The sequence below is a fragment of the Tiliqua scincoides genome, chromosome 15, assembly GCF_035046505.1.
Source record: "Tiliqua scincoides isolate rTilSci1 chromosome 15, rTilSci1.hap2, whole genome shotgun sequence".
Lineage (NCBI taxonomy): Eukaryota > Metazoa > Chordata > Lepidosauria > Squamata > Scincidae > Tiliqua > Tiliqua scincoides.
In genome coordinates, this window is record NC_089835.1 from 7,889,996 (window position 1) to 7,902,513 (window position 12,518).

Below are 12,518 nucleotides of genomic sequence, written 5' to 3' on the forward strand. Positions count from 1 at the left end.
CAGCTGGGTGCGCTCTAGCTCCAGGAAAGGTGTTTATTCAACATTTTTAATCAGAAATTTTTAATTCTGATGTGAATTGGTGTAAGCATGAGTGAGACACGACCAGTGATATGATCATGTGCAGAGCATTCTCTACCCAGACTTTACCCACCCAGAACGTAGCAAATAACCACAAGGAAGTACATGGTGTGTTGCCTCCCATTGCAGCTGAACATAAGAACATAAGAACAGCCCCACTGGATCAGGCCAGAGGCCCACCTAGTCCAGCTTCCTGTATCTCACAGCGGCCCACCAAATGCCCCAGGGAGCACACCAGATAACAAGAGACCTGCAAGGCTTCCTGGGAATTGTAGTTAAGAACATAAGAACAGCCCCACTGGATCAGGCCATAGGCCCATCTAGTCCAGCTTCCTGTATCTCACAGCGGCCCACCAAATGCCCCAGGGAGCACACCAGATAATGATGGCTGAACCAAGCAGGCCAAGAGGACTCCCAGTTGCAAGATCAGAAGCACCCCCAAAGCTGAGAATCTTGACACTGGGCCCACCTCTGCAGGCTGGAATGGTGCAGTTGAGGATCCCACAGGAGTTCTCTTGAAGACAATCATAGCTAAGGACCCCAAATGCACCAGCGGGGTTTGCAAGAACTGGTCTCCTCGGGAGGAGTCCAGCAATGGGAAGGGGAAGCTGAAGAGCCCCAGCAGGAATCCATCTACATTCTAAAATCAGATAATCTAAAATCAGGGGATTTCCAAGGACCCAGTTGGCTCTTGGAAGATACGGCTGTGAGGTGGACAGCATGCCCGTTCTGGCAGAGACAAATCCCAGCCTGGGCAGCCTTGTTCCTCACCACCAGCTCAGCTAATGGCAACAGCATTTCCTGGGGAGAGAGACTGAGTATAGAAGTGGTGGAATTCCCCACTGAAGAAGCCTCATCGGGTGTGTCCAAGTGTGCTCTCAAGATAGGTAGAGGGTTCATAAACCCAGACTCACAAAGACCATCACCATAGTCCTGTTGCTCTTGGCTTCTGTTGGGATGCGCTAAGGGGAGGCTCTGAGATGCTCTCTTTATAGGCCTTGGCACAGGTGGGTAGAGCCAGGTGCCAGGTGCCGAATGGTGTGTTCCAAGCTGAGTGTCTCATTCTAGGGAATCTTTAATTGGCTGGATGAAAATCCACTCAGTCATTTGTCCGCTGAGTCAAAATGTGACACATCTGAAAGTTGGCTCTCAAGTTCTCATTGCCCACACCGAGGGGGGGAGGAAGCTGAACGGCACCATCTTGCTCAGGCCAGAAAGCATTTGAGATCTGCTGTGCAATTCAAGTTGTACGGCCAGCGTCCTTGGGAGTGGCGCCACGTAGGGATTGGCTCTGGTCCCTGCTCTAGCCCTGCTTGCAGCAGGGTCCACACCAAAACCCTACCCCTACTCCCTGGCCCACACCATCCCTGGACAAGCTGGTCGAGGAGTTGGTGCTGCAGCGCTTATTGTGGAGGCATCAGCACACCCAACCTCAGACTTGGCCGCATGCATCACAGCTGAAGGGAAGACCACGCTGGGACTTGCTCCGAGGAAGCCGCAAGCACTTTGCAAGTCCTACTCGGAAGCCGAAGCCCCAGGATATGAAATCACAAACAGTGTTTCACACACAAACCTCGTTTCGTGCAGAAAATTAATAAAAATGACCTTCAGGCTATATGTGCAAGGGCTAAATGAAACTTCAATGAATTCTGTGCGTAGATTTGGGCCCCTTCTCCAAGATCTCTCATTATATGGGTAGGAGGTCTGGTCTAGAGGGTAGAGCCTCCATTTGCCTGAAGATAACATCCACAAGGTTGCCTGTTCGAGGCCACCGGCACCATGCGACCTTGAAGCAGTTGACAAGCTGAGCCGAGTTACTGCATCTGCTCTGAGCGTGGGAGGGTGGAGGCCAGAATGTGCGACCAGATCAAGAAAGAAACATCTGAATGTTGTGGTTCTTGGAAGATAGAACATTCTTTCAAAATTGTAACAATCCCTACAGGCCTATGTAAACCGCCTTGAATAAAGTCTTGAATAAAGTCCATGGAAGGCGGTATATAAATACCTGTACTATTATTATTATTATTATTGTTATTATTATTATTATATATGCAAGTAATCTGAAATAAGGAAGAACCCAAAACACTTCTAAAAAGGGGTGCCCAATTTGTATATTAATCCAGACTTGGGAGACTCTGCCAATCCTAGTGGGTTGGCAACCCTACCTCTGATGGATGGAGGGTCTTCAGCCCAGGTTCAGCCTGGCTCACCTACCTGAAAGGGTTCATTCACTGAAATGACTGGTAGGGGATTATTCCACTACTGGGTCAAGGTCTGCAGGTCTGGGGACTGCTGCATAGTTCTGTTTTGCTTCAACTTCAAATGTTTTCTGGAACATGGAGGAATTCAGCAGGCCAGACAGAAGTCAGACCATCCTGTTCTTTGGCAGGAGCGAGGCAGTGCTGGGGTCAGGTTGCTGCAGACCCCAGGACAAGCCAAGCCTTCAGCCTCCAAGCTCACTTGCCAAATGCACTGAACAGGCGTTCCTCCACCTTCCCCACTAGCAAAAGGGGGAATCTGCAGCAACTGTAATCGGGTGGCTGGTGACGATGGCGTAGAAGTCATCCCAATGAGCTTGTACCCGGTCAGTGCCCTGGGTCGTCAGTGCCCAGCTTGTACCCTGGGTCGTCTCTGCCCCCACTTCTGGGATGGCAGGTTGTGGTTCATTGGTGGGACACTGCCTAAAGTCTGCAAGGCCACCTCCCTGGATGTCAGGTTGGGTTTTTGCAGACAATATGAACCTGAGGGATGCAGCAACCCCCCTTCCTATGTTCTCGAAGAAGAGTTGCAAAGTCAGGGTCATTGAGAGGGTGTCTGTTTTTCCCTAACTGTGCCGGGATCCAGAACACGACCTCCTTCTTTGGAAATCACCACTCACTTAGAGCTCTGCAGTTTCACCAGGACTCTCCGAATGGTCTTGAGCCAAGACGCCACACCTTTCTTCATCCCTTCCTGTCTCAGGGCTTCTTGAAAGACAGCAAGGAAACACCCTGGAGAATTACTCCAAGGGGTGCATTAATCTAGTTTTAATCCAATCTCCCACCCAGCATTCTTGCTTCCCAGGAACTCCCTCCCCTCCTCTAAGGCTGGGTTTTTATCTCCCCGAGGCTGAGCCTGTCCGTAATCCCGTCATTGCATATTATTTGCAGTTGGTTTTAAAGTACCCACTATGTTAATGCACCGTGTTCTTGCACTTTTAATGCATTGTATTTATTGCACTGTTTTCAATAACTACATTGCATTTTAGCCACTTTGAATTAAGTTGGAAGCCTCTTTGAGGCCCAGAGATTTTGGGGGGCAAAAAAAAAAATCTGGAAAGATCACTGCACACTGGTCCTGCTTTGAGCTTGTGTTTGTGTGTCTGCCATGTGTGTCGAAAAACAAGTTGCTTCTCAAGCACCAGATTGCGTGTCTCTTGTCTCGTGTGCTTCCTGGGCCATTTGGTGAGCCGCTGTGGGATAGCTCTTTACCCAGCATGTGATTAGTCTGTGGAACTCCTTGCCACAGGAAGTGGTGATGGCATCTTGCCTTGATGCCTTTGAGAGGGGACTGGACAAATTCCTGGAGGAAAAGTCCATCACGGGTTACAAGCCACGGTAGGTATGTGCCAGCTCCTGGTTTTAGAGGTAGGCTACCTCAGAGTGCCAGATGCAGGGGAGGACACCAGGACGTTGTCTTGCGTGCTCCCTGGGGCATTTGGTGGGTCGCTGTGAGATACAGGAAGCTGGACTAGATGGGCCTTTGGCCTGATCCAGTGGGGCTCTTCTTACGATCCTAAGCCCACTGCTAGTGAATTGCATTCTGCTAACTGGTGGGTCATTTGCTTACCCCCAAAGGCCCGATTGGTGGAGAGATTGACAGCCCAATCCTATGCCTGCCTACTCAGAAGTAAGTCCCGTTAGAGTAAATGAGGCTTACTCTCAGGTAAGTGGATATAGGATTGGGCTGGAAAAGCTGAGGGGTGGGCTGTGGAAGGTGGCAGGGGAAAATCAGGCAGCACAGAGGTGGCCAATGAGATCAACAGAGCCCAGGTGCCCCAACCAGAAGGAAATTACTGAGACTGGAAATTGGGAAATTTCCAGGAAATCAGGAAAGCCATCCACAAAGCGATCCTATCTAAGATTGCCTTGGAGGGTAAGAAGATGGGCAGGTAGAGGGGCGGGGCGGGGCTGTGTGAAGGGGAAATGAACACACCTTATATGGACTTCAGAACAAGTCTGGGTAGGCTGGACTAAAGGTCCACCCAGGCCACCTTCCCAGCCTCATCAGCAGCCAGCCAGGTGTCTTTAGAAAGCCCCAAATAGGTAACTGCACTCCCACGTTCCATGCTCTGAAGACACCCACACTCAGAGATCTACCGCCATTGAACTTGGAGACTGCGTTTAGCTATCAATCATCAATAAAAGCGACATGGCATGTTCAAGACTCTCTTCATAAAGTGTGGTGCACTCCTCTGACTACGTTGAAGACGGAGCTCTGACTTGTTAGGCAGTAGATGTGGGTCTTTCCAACAGTCCCTAAGCTGGGATATTAGCTCAACTCAGCACTCGGAGCAAGAACTCCTTTGCACCCCCTTCACCCCCATCCCAGCCTTCTCCTTTGCAACCAGGTCTTTCTGGTTTCCTTCTCTGAGGTTGGTGAACAACTTGAGATGAGCTGGAGCAGTTGGTTCTCAAACTTCTAGCACCGGGACCCACTTTATAGAATGATAATTTGCTGGGACCCGCCTCAAGTGATGTCATTAACCTGGAAGTGATGTCATGGCCAGAAGTGACATCATCAAGCAAGAAAAAACAATCCTGGGTTGCAATCCTATCCTCACTGACCCAGGAGTAAGCCCCGTTCACATATCATGTTGGCATCAGGTCTAATACATTAAAAATAAAATGAATGGGGACCCGCCTGAAATTGGCTCGTGACACACCTAGTAGGTCCCGACCCACAGTCTGAGAAACACTGAGCTGAGAACTAATAAAGTCATAGATTTCTCTGGGCATGATACAAACATCTTCCCGCCCCCCGCCCCAAATCATGAGTGATGGAGTGAAACGGCCACCTTTGAAGCTTTAGGTTCAAACTTTATTGCTCGATGAGCGCCCCCAGCCACAGGAATACAGGACAAGCACCTGAGCAGGGCATCAGGGATTTGGAACAGCTTCCAAGGCACAGTGGCCTCCCTCTTGACGCTTGGTAGTGGTGGGCATCTCCATCACCACCTCATTTCTGGATGTGATCATGGGTGACAACGGTAAGCCGTGTCAGGAAATCGATGCACAGGCCAAAGGTTATAACTCTGTCCTTGTTGTTCTGCAGCTCTTGGAGGATCTCCTGCACTGCGTTCGGATCCTTCGGTTTCTGTGGTCAAAGAATTAGAAACAAAGAGGCGGCGATGGGATTCAGACCCCAGGCAGCACCTCCAAGCAGGGTGGAAGTAATGGCTACGAACTCCTCTGCTGCCCAAAGTTCTCGCCTCCCACCAACTCCCTCCCCTTCCCTGCAAGACCCTCACAGTGGAACCCAACTCTGTATGCAGAAGGATCTGTCCTGCCCCTCCTCACCTCCAGCCAGTGACTAAACTCCAGCTTGATCATATTAACGAGATCGCCCTGTTGGATCTTATAAAAACCTTGGAATGAATTGGCATGTTTTTGGAAGACGGTGATGATGGTTTCAAAGGCCTCTTCCATTGCAGTTTGAGACAAGATGAGCTGGATGGAAACCTAAGGCGACAAGAGCATGATTGGGTAGGGCGGAGGGGATTCCTTCCACAGTGGCCTCCACTCCGCTTGACAACAGGAAGTGTATTTTTCTTCAGCTGGGAATGTATGTCACATATATGGGATGGAGACCATCCACTGTTCTCAGGAATGGCTATGCCCCGATCCCTTGGCAGGCGACCACAGAGGGCGCACCTATCACTCCCCAAGCTCTACCCCAGCAAGTCTGGAGGCCCTGAAATTGTGGTCCTGAAATGTCACCCCAAGTGCAATTGAAAGGAAATATAGCTGAGCTTTGGAATGTGACGAGTTGGGCGGGGCCTTGGATTGCCATCTCATCCAGCCGCCCCCCAGCTCGGTGGAAGCCATCGCTCAATTCCTCTCATCCAAGTTTAGAACAGAAGCCAAAAGGAGATTCTTTAAGATCCCTGGAAATTTTTTGGAATCAGGCCTGAGGAGAAGGGGACAGGAGGCCAAAATCCCCAGGGCTCAGGCTTCCCATGGAAGGGGCAAGGGATAGGACAAAAACTATACAAGACACATTTCATTCTAAGTAAATTTGGAAAACTCCATCTCAGTCGATTTCCACGACAACTTTAATTCACTTTCAGTACACTTCTCTTCCCCCAGGGTCATTTGTTAAGGGTCACTCTCTCAGATTCCTTCACAAACTGCAGTCCTCCAGAATGCATTGGGAGAGCGTTGAAAGTGGATTAAAGCTGTAGTGAAAACGCAGCCCAGGTCTTCACCAAAAGCACCGCCGTGCATTAGTACAAGCCAAACACGGGGAAGTGAAACTTGCGCCTTCAGACCAGAACTACGAGGCCCCAGCCAGTAGTTACAGAATCCTCCTAGCATTTAGAGAATCTCCCAGTTCAGTAAGAGCACTGGTTCTCACTCCTTTAGCACAGGGACCCACTTTTTAGAATGGTAATTTGTCAGGGTCCACCAGAAGTGATGTCATGACCGGAAGTGACATCATCAAGCAGAAAAAACTTCAACAATCCTAGGCTGTGATCCTACCTACACTTACCCAGGAGTAAGTCCCATTGACTATCATTGTTAAAAGCATCTCCACAGTTAAACACAGTTAAACATACAAATCTGTAATATTTCCCCAAATGCAGTCACCTACCACGGGAGAATCAAGTCTAATATATTAAAAATATAATATTGACATGAATGGGGACCCACCTGAAATTGGCTCCTGATCCACAGTTTGAGAAACACTGAGTGAGAGAATTCCCAGGCCCCAATACTAAGCTCCTCCAGTAGCAAACTCCAACCTTTTTTTTCTAGTTTAGTGGGTGTCTAGAAAACATGGCATTGGATCGAGTCTATGTGTTTTTGGCATTGCTTGAAGGGGGGCAATGGGGCATCTTACCTCGGGCCCAATGCCATCCCTCAGCGCCCCTGCTGGAAACAGTGGAACTTGCTTCTGAGTAAATATATGTAGGATTGCTCTGCAAATATCCTAGGGCCCAATCCTATCCAACTTTCCAGCACCGGTATAACCACAGTGCAGCCCCGAAAGAAGGGAATAAGCATTTCCTTCCCTTGAGGAGACCTCCGTGACTACCCTCTCGCTGAAAGGATGCAGTGCACACCCCACTGGCATGGCTGCATTGGTGCTGGAAAATTGAATAGGATTGGTCTGCTAGTCTAGTGCCAAGGCTAAAGCACCGCAGAAGTCACCCACGGACTCACCTCAGTGGATCAAGAAGAGGAGGACCAGAGGAGGCCGAGATGCAATGAAGGCTGAAGGGCCTGGTCTTATACTCCCACTTCTGTGTCTTGATCCCACCCCTCATTGCAAAATTCTGCATCCTGGCCCAATCGCATCCCTGCAAACCCTTGGACTCTCCTCCCCCTCCTCAAGACCTTACAGTTGGCATCGCTCTGGGGTTGGTTTTATCTTTATGGTTTGCCTGTTGCAACATGTGATGACCTCATGATCTGCTGGTAAGAAGCACCAAAAGTTATGTTCCTTCCGTAGAAATTCTCCAGATCGTTTCCTTACTGTTCGTCAATAAGGGCTGGCCCACGACAGGGTGCAGGGGAAAAAGGTGCGGGATATGTTCTTAGATGGCGATGTGAATCCTAGTGAAATCAAGGAATTTGCTAGTTGTGGTGGGCTGCTGTCCAACTGACAAGAGTTCCTTTACTCTCCGAAAAACCCTGAGGCCTGCTGCTGTCTATTCGGTTTCTACAGCAAGAGGGTGAACTCTGGTTGGGGTACAACAAACCTTCTTTCAATGACCCTGCACCTGCAACCCTTTCTCCAAGAACCTAGGAAGGGGTGTTGGGTGCATCTCTTTGGTTGACCTTGTTTGCAAGAACCCCGACATTAGGGGCCCAATCCTATCCAACCATCCAGCACCAGTGCAGCTGCAATGCAGCCCACCTGCTGCTTATGCAGCAGGTAAGGGAACAAATGTTCCCATAACTTGAAGAGTCCTCTGTGCCTGCCTCCCCACCACAAGATGCAGTGCATGCCCCATTGGCACAGCTGCACAGGCACTGGAAAATTGGATAGGACTGGTCCCCTAGTCAGGTGGCCAGGCAGACCTTGGACAGTGCCCCACCAGCAGACCATAATAATCTGCCATCCCAAGAGTCTTGGTAGAGATGGACACTGGCTGAATACCAAGCTGTTGCTGTGCGGCTGGATTTCCCTTAGACCACCACTGCCAACACTCTGGTTACTGCTCAGCTGCTGGAGATCCCCCTTTTGCTATTGGGATGGGAGGCAGAACTTGCTTTGACTGCATTTTGCAAGGAGACTAGGAGGCCCAGGGCAGGGCTTGGTCCCAGGGTGTGCAGCTACTGGTGACCAGCATAGTCTTGCTCCTATGGACCCCCATGAGGTGATGGAACCCTGCTGGACTGACAGTGCCGTCCCATCCTCTCCCACGTCCCCCCACATGCGGGCTCCTCCCAGGGAGACTTGGGCTTGAAAAGCACCCTGGGGCATTTGGGTTCCGGAGCTATCATCGTCCCCAAGAGAACTCCCGTGTGATTCCCGACTGTCCCATTCCAGCTGCAGGGGTGGGTGGGCCTGCATCTTTCTGTTCCCCCCAATGAAAGAAGAATCCACTCCCCATTGACGGATATCAGTGAGGACCTCCCATGCGTCCAAAATGTTTCTCCAGCTGTTTATGATCTTCGACACACATGGCAGACACACAAACACAAGCTCAAAGCAGGACCAGTGTGCAGTGTTCTTTCCAGATTTTTTTTCCGCCCCTAAAGATCTCTGTGCCTCAAAGAGGCTTCCAACCTAATTTAAAGTGGCTAAAATGCAAAGTAATGATTGAAAACAGTGCATTAAATCCACTGCATTAACAGTGCAAGAATGCAGTGCATTTAAAACCAACTGCAAATAATATCCAGTGATCGGATCACGGACAGGCACAGCCTGGGGGAGATAAAACCTGGCCTGAGCAGCAACAGGAGAGGAGGGGAGGGAGTTGGTGGGGGGCAAGAATGCTGGGTGGGAGGTGGGATTAAAACTAGATGAGTGCATCCTTCGTAGCAGTTCTCCGGGGTGTTTCCTTGCTGTTTTTCAATAAGCCCTGGCCTGAGACAGGAGGGATGAAGAAAGGTGTGGTGTCCTGGCTCAAGACCATTCGGTGAGTCCTGGTGAAACTGCAGAGCTCTAAGTTCAATTTCATCGAGCCCTTGCACATATAGCCGGAAGGGCATTTTCATTAATTTTCTGCACGAAACGAGGTTTGTGTGTGAAACACTGTTTGTGCTTTCATATCTTCAGGCAAAAAAAGTTAAACGTCATGTCGGTGCTCAGAAAAAGCCCTGCATTTTGGAGTGTTCTGTACATCAGATTTCCAGATCAGGGTTCCTCAACCTGTAGTGGCAACGCAGCAAATACTACAGGCCCTGCAATTTCAGGGGCACCGCAGCCAGTGGCCCTGCTAGCAGGGGATGGCCTGCCCTGCTGGGTGCCAAGGATCCAGGGCCAATGACGGGGTGTTGTGGGAGGCAGAGGACACCCAAGACTGCAGCAGAAGGAAAATGGCAGCCGCTTCCGTCGGTGCTCACCGTGGCGGTGGCAGAAGCAGTGCTGCTCGTGGACCAAGGCTGGGAGCTGGTGCTGCAGCGCTTATTGTGGAGGCATCAGCACTCAGGCTCAGCTTGGGGGCACTCCGTTCTTGTGTTCTTACGCAGCTCTCTTGCTCTGGGTGGCTGCTTCTTTTCAATGCTGCGGTTGCAAATTCTGCATGCGAGAGAGGGAAGGACTTCTCCACATTGCTCGTGATCAATCCTTCATTTCCAGGGCTGTCAGCAATGATTCAGGAGGTTGACTTTCTCCTGGACCTCTTTTCCCTTCAGAGCTCAAGGAGGGAGCAGCCACTGGAAAGGACTCCAAACTCAGTCTGAGTGGACTGAGTGACGGGCTGGACTAAGCGAGTGCAGGGTCTGCAGCATAAGGGGCCCTTCTTCTTAACATATATATTAAAACACAGAATACCACGGCAGCCTCTCGCATCCATCAGCAAGGCCTGGGAGCAAAGGGTTAAGCTCATCAGAAGATTATATCACTTCTTCGGTTTCACTTGACTGATTTCCCAGGAAGTCAGTGCTCGTTAGCAAGAAATCCACTAAAGATACAACAGAAAGTATCCTCATCATCAGAAGGCGTCTTAACAAAGCCTATAACTGACTGGGCTCTTTCAGTCAAGAGGTAAGCAGGAACTGCATTTCTGCAGAAGGCCCTGAGTCAGAGCGGCCGACTGTGGTGAAGGTCGTTTGTGTCTCGCTCAAGTCCTTAGGAAAAGGCAGCCTGTGGTATGGACTCTGCTTCTAGAGCTCAGTGTTCTGCTTCGTTTCCAAAGGAAGTTTCCTGAGAAAGGGAGAAGTCCGGGCACGTCCACAGGGAAGAGGAACCAGATGCACTTTCAATGAGCCTCAGTTTGCAACTCTCCTTGGAGAACAGAAGAAGGGGTGTTGCTGCAGCAGTGTCCTGCGTGGTGGTCTTGTAGACTTTAGACAGTGCCACTGTGTGCCACTGAAGCCACCCTGCAGAACTTTGACAGGACTTCCTGTGAGAAAACGCAGGGCACGTGTGTGTTTCTTCTCCTGACCCAGACCCCCATGCAAAGCCGAGTCATCACCGTCAGTAGCAACCCAACAAGATGGCAGCAGGACCTTGTTCTTGTTCAGCCTTTGGAAGATCTGCTCAATCACCTCTGAATTCTTCTTCTGATCCTGTGGTCAAACAGGAGGAACGAAGGATACTATAGAGGGGGTGATGAGATCCAGGTTCCACCAATACCCTCCAGTCGAGATGGGAACAGTGAGGGGCCCAGCCCACCCCACACCCGGGGCAAAGGACCGCAACGACGCCCCCCCCCACTCACCAAGCGTGACAGAGCCTCGCACACCTCTAAGACCAACTGGGGAAGCCGTCTGAGGTTTCCCTGCAACCTTGAACTATATTTCCGGAAAACCGTAAAGCTTCCTGCATGGTCCTAGAGTCGTGCGGACTGCGCGCCCAGGACATTGGCCCCATTTGCCCGCCACGTGTGGGAAGCAGTGTGGCTTCCATGCCCCTGTCGGACTCGAGGCGATGTCTTTTCTCTGCCTGTTCGATGCTTGTTGCTGTCCTCTAGCCCAAGCCTAGGGGTGTCTACTCAAAAGCAAGCCTTGCTCGATTCAGTGGGCCTAGGCCCCAGTCCTACCCAAGAGTTCCAGGGCCAGTGCAGCCCCAAGGTAAGGGAGGGAACCAATGTTCCTTTACCTTGAGGACGTGGCACCCACAGTGCTGGCACGGTTGCCTCGCGGTAGACTGGTTAGGATGGGGCCCTTGCTGCCAGGAAACTGCACATAGGCTTGCAGCCCCCATCGTTTAGATCTCAGGCTCTGAAGAGGACAGGTCTGTTCCCCGCTGCTAGCCACGGCCAGTGTGTGCTGGCTCCGGGTTCAAGGGCCCTGTGCCTCTGAATGCCAGTCGCAGCAGAGATGTGTGGGAGAGGAGCCTGCCTTCATCTGCTGTTTGGGGGCTTCCCGCAGTCAGCTGGGAGGCCACTGCCAGATGCCAGGTGCCTGCCCGTTAGTCTGGCGGCTGCCAGAATCTCCAGCCACAGGGAGGCAGGCAGTGAACGGGATCCTGGCTCGGCAGAGAAGAGGGGAGCAGGTGAAGGTCAAGAAGCTTCTGTGGCCTCTCCTCCCTGCCAGCTGCCCGGCTGCAAGTACTAGGAACACCAGGAGGTGGGCGATGCCACCAGCCCAACAAAGGTGTCTGTCCTGGATAGCTTTCACTCACTGCAGTCAGGGTGGCTGGCCTGGTCGCAGACGTTGCCACCGGGGATTGTGAGAACTTGCCAGCAGAAGCTCCAGCTGGACAGTGCACAAGAGCCAGTCAAAGAGTTACTTGGTCTGCAGACTCCAGTCTCCTCGGGGTTGTCTCCACTGAGTCGTCAGTGACACGGACACCAGAGCTCCAGGACCCTCTGCAGAGCGCTGCCCGCGTGGACTGCACCCTCGACCGGCCCACTCAGAAGAGCACCGTGAAGACCACACTTTGATTCTCTGTCAAATGTTCTCACCATTTCTTCAGTGATGCTGAGCACGTGTCTTTGAAGCACCCTGAGCCACGGATGCCATAGCCAGAGGTGGTTTGGTGTTCCAGCCACCCCGAATCCACCCCCTGGAGTCAGCATAGAGAGATCAAATGCCTCCCACAAGGCATCATGTGGGAGGGGG